At 45.0% G+C, this 10634-nt stretch overlaps 1 pseudogene; it reads right to left on the reverse strand.

The window, feature by feature from the left end:
• Positions 1–1490: 1490 nt before the first annotated feature.
• Positions 1491–1608, reverse strand: LOC124723513 (annotated as a pseudogene).
• Positions 1609–10634: the final 9026 nt, after the last annotated feature.

A 10634-nucleotide genomic window follows, 5' to 3' on the forward strand; every position in this document is an offset into this window, starting at 1 on the left:
CGGTGAACATTGTGCCAGATACTTAAGTGTGAATTGCAGAGTAACCATGTAGACGTAGATGTAGACTGGCCTGCTCAGGGTCCCGAATGGACCCAATGAAGCTCCTTTTCCACAGTTCCCAATTTACCTTTTTCGGTGTCGGCTCTTGAGGAAGAATGGGTTGCCATTCCTCCACAGAGCTTCAGACACTTCACTGGAAGTGTTGCAAACATAGTTAGATTCGTCTTAAGCGCGAAGAATGGACACAAAAAATGGTTCAAATGGCTCTGAGCACTATGGGACTTAACATCTGTGGTCATCAGTCCCCTAGAACTTAGAACTACTTAAACCGAACTAACCTAAGGACAGCACACACATCCATGCCCGAGGCAGGATTCGAACCTGCGACCGTAGCAGTCGCGCGGTTCCGGACTGCGCACCTAGAACCGCTAGACCACCGCGGCCGGCAGAATGGACACACATCCTATTGATGCTCACTAATATGACTAATGACTATGACACCTCTGATCAGACAGTGAATTAATTTTACCAATTTACGAACATTTATGTTCAAATGTGTGTGAATTTCTAAGGGGCCAAACTGCTTCGGTCATCGGTCCCTAGACTTACACACTTCTTTAACTAACTTATGCTAAGAACAACACACACACCCATGCCCGAGGGAGAACTCGTACCTCCGAAGGGACATGGCGCCTCTAACCGCGCGGCCACTCCGCGAGGCTTCGAAATTTATGTGAAGTAAACAAATGTTAATGTGCACGCTGGTCACTCGAATACTTACCCCCTTTGAGAGATGGATAAACGTTGAAGGCGGAATCCTTGAGCCAGGAGGTGACTGATATGAACTCCCGCACAAAGCTGGGGATGGTGCAGCGCAGCACAGCCGTGTTGCCCAGCCACACGTTTTTGTTGTAGTAAAGCTGCACGTCGAAGTGCTGCAGCACAACTGGAACAATAAAAACGATTATTAGTGTACGTAGGTCCAATGATTTCATGCACTTTTTGTTTCGTACATCCACAGTGAGGAGATCCTCTGGGATGTAGAACATTTCACAAACCAGGAATACACAATACATATTTCCCAAAGAAATAAAGATATGCTGATGTACCTTCCAAAGGTACCAAGTGAATCGGTCCTCACGGTTTTTTAGGCAATCGTTGCCACGCGTCATCAATTAATCGGTTTACAACACTTATTTAATTTGATCCCATTACTGCTCTGAAGATGTACTGAGGTCAGATTTTATATAATATTCACTGTGTTTGATAACCTAAAGCTAAACTCCTCCCGAACAGGCCATGAAGGCCCTATGATACTGACCGGTCGCCGTGTCACCCTCAGCCCATAGGCGTCACTGGATGCCGATATGGAGCGGCATGTGGTCAGCACACCGCTCTCCCGGCCGTATGTCAGTTTCCGAGATCGGAGCCGGTACTTTTCAGTCAAGTAACTCCTCAGTTTGCCTCACAAGGGCTGAGTGCACCCCGCTTGCCAACAGCACTCGGTAGACCTGATAGTCACCCATCCAAGTGCTAGCCCAGCCCGACAGCGCTTAACTTCGGTGATCTGACGGGAACCTGTGTTAGCACTGCGGCAAGGCCGTTGGCCAGTGTTTGATAGTATTAACAATATATGCACACCTGACCGTTCTACTAAGAAAGTCATCAGTGGAGTAAGAGGAGCTGGCTACCAATTAATCCTTTAGACTCCTCTTAACTGAATTTTATTAGTTGTTGAAGTTTTTATGACTTCTGGAAAGTTAAAGAAAATACATGGTCCTGAATAATGAACACCTTTCTGGACGAAACTAAGTGGCTTTACATTTTTGAGAAGATTATTCTTATTTCTAGTACTGATTCCATGAGCTGAACTGAACTGTTGAGTCGAAAAAGTAATATATTATTTGCCACAAATGTCATTAGAGAATAAATAAATTGGAAAGTAGTAGCTAGTATCCCCAGTTCCTTGAACAGGCCTCTACAGGCCGTTCTTGAATTCAAAGACAAATAATTCTTGCTACTCGCTATTGGACTCAACTGACTATAGCTTGCCCGCCCGGCTACCCGTGCGATCTATAGCACTGCTTCCGAGCGGGAAGGCGTGTCGGTCCCCGACACGAATAGCCCGGCTGATTAGCGTCGAGGTCCGGTGTGCCGGCCAGCCTGTGAATGGTTTTTAAGGCGGTTTTCCATCTGCCTCAGCGAATGTGGGCTGGTTTCCTTGCTCCCGCCTCAGTTACACTATGTCTGCGATTGCTGCGCAAACATTGTCTCCACGTACACGTACACCATAATCACTCTACCACGCAAACACTGGGGTTACACTCGTCTGGAATGAGACGTTCCCTGGGAGGGTCCACAGGATGCCGAACGGCACAATAACCCTGGGTTCGGTGTGGGGCGGCGGTTGGGAGAGCGGACTGCTGTAGCTTGTTGTGGGGTTGTGTACCACTGAGGGCTACGGCGGGGACGAAGCCTGTCTTTCGTTTCTAGGTCCCCAGTTCAATACATACATACATACACACATGCATACAACTATAGCCTGGCTTTATGAGTTATCCCAAGAAATGATTCGGTATGACATTATGGAATCAAAATAAGAGAAGTAAGCTAGATTTCTTATTTTGATATTATTTATGACTAAGAATATCTGAATTGCAAATAAAGATTTGTTTAGGCGCCTCAGTAGTTCTGTGATATGATCCTACTATTGAATTTATTATCAAGTTTTAATCACAAGGATATAACAGTATTAACCTTTTCTGTCTGCTTGTTGTCATATTTTAGTTCGATGACAAAGAATTGGCTAGGAACAGTTTATTAGTGTTCGTGAAAATTTCAGTAACCGATCTTTCAATAAATGTATTTTATTGCTTTTTATTACAATTTTTGTATCATCTACAAACAAAACAAATTTGCCAACTTGTATTGCTTCTGATGAATATATGCGTGGTATACACAACAAAAAGTAAGGGTCTTAAGACTGAACGTTATGGAACGCAACAGAATCGACTGAAATGCAAGTGTATATCAGCAAGGACACACGTATGCAAAAAACTACAGAGATCATCTACCAATGTGTCATACCCAGAATGGGAGCATACTATTTGTGAATTTTAAAATTTTCGCGGTGAATTTAATGTTCGAACAATTTTCGAGCTTGCAGGAGGTCGTCGTTTAATTCATCACACGATATTTCGACTGGGCACCTGTCAGTCACCTGTAGATGACTCGCAGATGCCCAGCCGAAACGTCGTGGAATGAAGTAAACGACGACCGGCTGCAAGCCTGAAATATGTTTAAACTGTTTACTGTTTAGTAATGTTCCCATTGATATGCATTTTTTAATTTTTGTTTTGGATTTGGAAACTAGTTTGAGGTGTGGTGGAGGACACGATGTAAAAATGATAACCATCCTTGTAAAATAAGGATCTTATATGACACAATGATATAAAACACGAGGTGCATGTCCATGAACGTTCTTTCCCACTGGTAATGGCCACAGCTGGATAAAGGCCACCTCTTGACTTTTCAGTGCGTTACGTTCTTTATGTGCATATATCTATGCTGCTCCTTCATGTTTTCTAATATCATCTACCCACCTTCTATTAGGTAATCGTCTCAATATTTTATTTAAATGTATTCATATTATGTGGATCTAGGTGAGGTCTGCGTTTGCTGCTTCAGTCACGTTAACTGTCAGTATTTAATTTAAAACGAAGAGTTTAGGCAATACCTGTCAACATCAGGTGCATATCTATTACTTATACAGGTTGTAAACATTAATTGTTTACAACGTACCACGATGTTGCAGAGGAAGTCGAGATGAACAATTTGATGTAGGTCACTTTTGATCCATCTAGTCGGGAAACTACCACAAATTGGCCTACAAAAACCACCTAAGCTACAGCGCATGCGCGGTGCCCGAGATTTTCAGAACAGGAGCTTCTTTGTATGAAATTTAATGTAGTTTGATTATATACTGAGATACGTTTCGTTAGAGGCCGTGCTTTTCAAGTTGTTCAAGAAAAACATACAAAAGTGATCTTCAAACGCAACCCCATCTGCCCCATGGCTGGTCAGGAGCATTTTTCAACAAGATAATGCCCCATGACACAAGGCCTCATGGTTTCCATGCCACGAAGTGTCACCGCCGTTACCCATCGCAAAGGTGGACATACCGGCTATTAGGCAGGTGGTCATAATGTTCTGGATGATCTGTCTATAATCCTTAATAATAAGCACGAAAGAGCCTAAAAGTTAATAAATTTGTACCAAGAGTACATATTGCCTCAATCGTTTCATTTCGAAACCTCTCATAACAGCAGCAGTACCAATTGAAATTTAAGTTATAATAACTTAAGATATACTTACTTTCATTGTCAATCATGTCCTCAATACGATCACTATCGAAAAAATTTCCTACAGTCACGCGACAATATCTTCGCCCCTGCTGTCGATGCAGAGTACTTCAGTGTAACACTACAAGTCTGTTGCAGTAGCATCGGATGATTCATGCGAAAGGCACTGGTACGTCAAAACAAAATAAATAAAATGGTGGTTTCTGCAGCCGATTGAGAAATAAATGATTGAAAATAAATGTTATATACACTGGAGAATGCCACAATCTTAGTCCACTCTTCCTCTCGTGGTTCCACTCTTATACATGCAGGTATTACACTTAAATGCCAAAGAAACTGATACATCTGACTAATATCACGCAGGGCCTCCGCGAGCACGCAGAAGTGCCGCAACATGACGTGACATGTACTTGACGAGTGTCTGAAGTAGCGCTGGAGTAATCTGACACCATGAATCCTGCGGGGCTGTTCATAAATACGTAAGAGTACGAGGAGATTAAGATTTCTTCTGAACAGCACGTTGCAAGGCATCCCTGATATGCTCAGTGATGTTCATAACTGGGGAGTTTGGTGGCCAGCCGAAGTGTTTAAACTCAGAAGAGTGTTCCTGGAGCCACGCTGTAGCAATTCTGGATGTGTAGGATGTCGTATTTTTCTACTGGAATTGCCCGAATCCGTCGCAATGCACAATGGACATGAATGGATGCAGGTGATCAGACAGGATGCTTACGTATGTGTCACTTGTCAGAGTCGTATCTAGACGTAGCAGGGGTTCCATACCACTCTAACTGTACACACCCCACACCATTACACAGCCTCCACCAGCTTGAACAGTCCCCTGTTGACATACAGAGTCCTTGGATTCATGAGGTTGTTTCCGTACCCGTATACGTCCATCCGCTCGATAAAATATGAAACGAGACTCGTCCGACCAGACAACATATTTCCAGTCATCAACAGATTAATTTCGTTGTTGATGGGCCCAGGCGAGGCGTAAAACTTTGTGTTGTGCAGCGTCAAGAGTACACGAGTGGGCCTTGGGCTCCGAAAGCCCATATTGGTGATGTTTCGTTGAATAGTTCGCACGCTGACACTTGTTGATGGCACAGTATTTAAATCTGCAGTAATTTGCGGAAGGGTTCCACTTCTGTCACTTTGAATGATTCTCTGCAGTCGTCGTTGGCCCCGTTCTTGCAGGATCTTTTTCCGGTCGCAACGATGTCGCAGATTTCATGTTTTACAGGTTTCCTGATATTCACAGTACACTCGTGAAATGGTCGAATGGGGAAGTTCTCACTTCAGCACTACCTCGGAGACGCTATGCACCGTCGCTCGTGCTCCGACTATAACACCACGTTAAAATTCATTGAAACCTTGATAACTTGTCATCGTACACTGAAGCGCCAAAGAAACTGGTGCATGCGTGCGTATTCAAATTATTCAAATACAGAGATATGGAAACATGCAGAATACGGGGCTGCGGTCGGCAACGCCTATATAATACAACAAGTGTCTGGCGCAGTTGTTAGATCGGTTACTGCTGCTAAACTGGCAGGTTATTAAGATTTAAGTGAGTTAGTACGTGGTGTTATATTCGGCGCACGAGCGATGGAACACAGCATCTCCGAGGTAGCGATGGTTCAAATGGCTCTGAGCACTATGGGACTTAACTTCTAAGGTCATCAGTTTCCTAGAACTTAGAACTACTTAAACCTAACTAACCCAAGGAAATCACACACATCCATGCCCAAGGCAGGATTCGAACCTGCGACCGTAGCGGTCACGCGGTTCCAGACTGTATCGCCTAGAACCGCACGGCCACCCCGCAGCAGGAGTCTGTTCAAGCTTGCGGAGGCTCTGTAATGGTGCAGGGCGCGCACAGTTGGAGTGATATGGGACTCCTGATACGTCTAGATACGATTCTGACAGGTGACACGTACGTAAGTATCCAATCTGACCACCTGAATCCATTTATGTCCAATGTGCGTTCCGACGGACTTGGACTATTCCAGCAGGATAATGCGGCACCCCACACGTCCAGGATTGCTACAGAGTGGCTCCAGTAACACTCTCTGTGTTTAAACACTTCCACTGGTTACCAAGCTGCCCAGTCATGAACATTAATGAGCACATCTGGGATGCCTTGAAGCGTGCTGTTCAGAAGGGATCTCCACCCCCTCGTGCTCTTGCGGATTTATGGACAACCATGCATGGTTCATGGTTTCAGTTCCCTACAGCATTAGTTCAGACATTAGTCGAGTCCATGCCACGTCGTGTTGCGGTACTTGTGCGTCCTCGCGGTGGCCCTACACGATATACCAGTTTCTTTGGTTCTTCAGTGTAGCAGCAGTAACCAATGTAACAACTGCGTCATATACTTGTTGTCTTATATACGCGTTTCCGACCGCAGCGCCGTATTCTCCCTTTTTATATATCTCTGTATGTCAATACGCCCGCCTATACCGGTCTCTTTGGCGCTTCAGTATGTATTGCATGTAGTCGGCTGTTATCGCGCGGAGGCATGTTCGCTAATTATATTTTTTTCTTGACGTATCTAAACATGTGATATATAGTTAGCTTGTCTGTAGTATTACATAATTTGAGATGCCGGAAGCTGCTTACAGAGAGACTATTTTATTTTACCATTGTTCTCCTGCTATTCTAACGCAGGCCGTAGTGGCCGAGCGGTTCTAGGCGCTTCAGTCTGGAACCCCGCGACCGCTACGGTCGCAGGTTTGAATCCTGTCTCGGGCATGGATGTGTGTGATGTCCTTACGTTAGTTAGGTTTAAGTAGTTCTAAGTTCTAGGGGACTGATGCCCTCAGAAATTAAGTCCCATATTTCTCAGAGCCATTTTGCTACTCTAACTTTGTCATCTCGGTCTTAACAATTCCAGAGTTCAATATGTATTCTAAAACAAAGTCCCAATCCCTACACAGTTCAATTTTTTTGCACACTCCATTCTAACCACTGTCACGAATGATAATGATGCTGACAACACAAACACCCAGTCCCTGGGCAGAGAAAATCTCCAACCCGGCAGGGAATCGAACCCGGGACCGCGTGATCCAGAAGCAGTAACGCTAACGGCTAGCCCACGAGCTACGGGCCAGTTTTGTGGTATGTGGCTACCAGATTTGGGCTGTCTCGGCAGCAACTATGTCACCATCACTGTATGTCACGTTGAGAACAACACATATTGCCTCTCTTCTCCATGCAGACGGTGTTCACACGCCCTTTGCAACCAGTGGCGTTTTAACAATGCAAGTCGGCGCAATGACATGTGTCGTCGCTGAGAGGTACAAACCCAATTCAATGCTCTAATGTTGAGGCAACGCAGTTAAGCTGTACCGACTGTTGTGGCTATGCAGGCGAGATTGCGGTCGTTGCGTACATAGGTCATATTGCGTGATACGATACTCACACGGCGCGGGTGCGGATTGTATGGGCATATTCCTGGTACGTCAAATGCTTTGCTGCCTTCTCTGCTGTTACCGTCCGGCAGTAGGCATTTCTGAATAAACCGAAGCAGTGGTGGGTACACTTGCCCGAAATGAGGAGAAGAAAACAGTCACGGTTGAGATGTCGAAATCACTGTTTATTTATTCATCAATAACACGAGTTTCGCCGATGTCAAGGGATTTTCAGTTTGGCCTTTATTAAAATACAGTCGAATTAGAAAGGCCTGATCCTACCTCGGAATTGGACGAAATTAGGGAAATTAGAAATTGAACTTAACGATAAATGTTGATGAGCAAGTTATGGCGATCTATGATAAAACTTCCGCAAAAATAAATTGCCCTCGCCACGTGCAAGAAAAATAGTCGAGGCAAATATGTGCTTCCATCATGTATTAAAAGCGTAACATGTGATAACATTAAAATAAAGGGAATAAATTAAAATAGCAAAACCAGCAAACGGGCGTTTTCATGGAAGTTATGGTCCATATAGTGAAGGACGAAAAACCGGAAAAATATGCGAAATAATTACCTATCTGGGATACGTAATGTGGTCTAGTGAATTCGAGGCAGGCATGTACAATCTGATAAATAGTAAACATGCTGGAAGCGTTGTTCTGCAGCCTATGCCCAAATTACACGGTATTGAATGCCGAGGCACATCACGCCTGTGATAAATGTGTGTTGACTACGGTAGATGGCGCTAGTTCGCCGTGACTTATGAAGCGTTATTTTTAAGAATATTGTTTAGAAACTTTTCTAAATAACGAACCACATCATGTTAAAATCAAGAGTCTGGAAAACGTACGACAGTTACAGTAAATGTTTTCTTAGTAAAAATATGATAAAGCAGAAATACAATATGTTAAAATTATGTGCAGGTAACTAAGGACGTAAAGTCAGAGAGTTTATCATAGAACTCAAAATAAATAAAAACAGAAGAGAAATACAAGGTGACCTCCCGTAAACTCGATCCTCCTCACCCGCTCGTCTCCCCGATCCTCTCCCACCCCCGCCCGCTGCCGCGCCTGTATTCCCACGTCCCACCCGGTCTCCATCTCTCCACCCTCCTTACCCTCTCCCAAGGTGGCTTCCGCCAGCTCCCCCTCCCTGATGATGTCCTCCTCCCCTCCATCTACCCCTCCTATCAACTTTGACCCTGCCTCATCCCCCACTTCCGGTGTCCTTTCCTTTAGGCACCCTCCCTCCCTTCTCTTCCCTTCCCTACTCTTTCCTTTTCCCCCGTCCTCTCCCTCCACCCTTCCTCCCCCGGGCTTCCCCTCCCCCTTCCTCCCTTCCCCCTATCTCCCCTGCCTGTGGCATTTCTGCTCTCCCCTCTTGTTCTCCCACTCCCCTTCCTCCTCCTCCTCTCTTGGCAGGTCCCCGGACTCGCACAGGCATAGTGAACATTCGCGCGCCGGAGATCATCGCCATTGGTGTCTCGTGTGTGTGCCTCGTTTTGTGTTTCGCGTTCTTTTCGCAGTTACCACTCCACTGTTCACAAGTCCTACGTGTTCTGTGTCAACAAGTGTTAGTGTTTTTATCGTCCAGCGTGAACGGCTTCATGTTTATTGTTTTTTGTCTCTAATTTTTTTTTGCCCGCCATTTTTCATTGTATTGTCTATGTCGCCTCTTTGTTATCTGATTGTACCACTTAAGGCTGAAGAGCGGCGTACTATGCTGCTGACAGCCCGCCTGTACGAGGTGCTAAAATTACAATAAAGAAAAAAAATACAAGGTGCAAATGGTCTCACAAAGTATAAATGGATCCGTAGATCAAAGGAAACAGCGGATGGATGGCAACATAAATTAAAATCCGGAATAAAGTTATGCTAAAAACGAACTACTATATAACAAATTAACGAAATTACGCGACGTAGCCTAGGGACTTTTATCTCATAGGTCCTTTTTCTATCGAAATAGCAGAAGAATAAATACCAGGCACAATTAGAATTGCGTATCGGGCATCACAAAAGTAGAAACTAGTCCATGGATAAAACTATTTAAATTCTAGGTAATTAGCAATATGGGTGCAGATTTAGATGTACACTGAAGAGCGAAAGAAACTGGTATACCTGCCTAATATCGTCCAGGGCCCCGCGAGCGCACAGAAGTACCACAACACGATGAGGCATCGACTCGACTGATGTGGGAATCAGTGCTGGAGGGAACTGACACCATGAATCCTGCAGGGGTGTCCTTAAATCAGTAAGGGCACGAGGTGGTGGAGATCTCTTTTAAACAGCATGTTGCAAGGCATCCGTGATATGCTCAATAGTGTTCGTGTTTTGGGAGTTTGGTGGCCAGCGGAAGTTTTTAAACTCAGAGGAATGTTCCTGGAGCCACTCTGTAGCAATTCTGGACGTGTACGGTGTCGCATTGTGCTGCTGGAATAGCCGAAGTCCATCGGACTCCACATTGGACATGAATGGATGCAGGTGATCGGAGAGGGTGCTTACGTACATGTCACCTGTCAGAGTCGTATCTAGACGTATCAGGCGTCAAGTATCATTCCAATTGCACACGCCCCACACCATTACAGAGTTTCCACCTACTTGAACAGTCCCCTGCTGACATGCAGGGTCCATGGATTCATGAGGTTGTTTCCGTGCCCGTACACGTCCACCCACTCGATACAATTTGAATCGAGACTCGTCCGACCAGGCAACATGTGTCCAGTTATCAAAAGTCCAATGCCGGTGTTGACGGTCTCAGGCGAGGCGTAAAGCTTTGCGTCGTGTAGTCGTCAAGGGTACACGAATGTGCCTTCGTCTCCGAAAGCCCATATCGATGAATGGTGGGCACGCTGAAGCTT

The sequence above is a fragment of the Schistocerca piceifrons genome, chromosome X (genome assembly GCF_021461385.2).
Source record: "Schistocerca piceifrons isolate TAMUIC-IGC-003096 chromosome X, iqSchPice1.1, whole genome shotgun sequence".
Classification (NCBI taxonomy): domain Eukaryota; kingdom Metazoa; phylum Arthropoda; class Insecta; order Orthoptera; family Acrididae; genus Schistocerca; species Schistocerca piceifrons.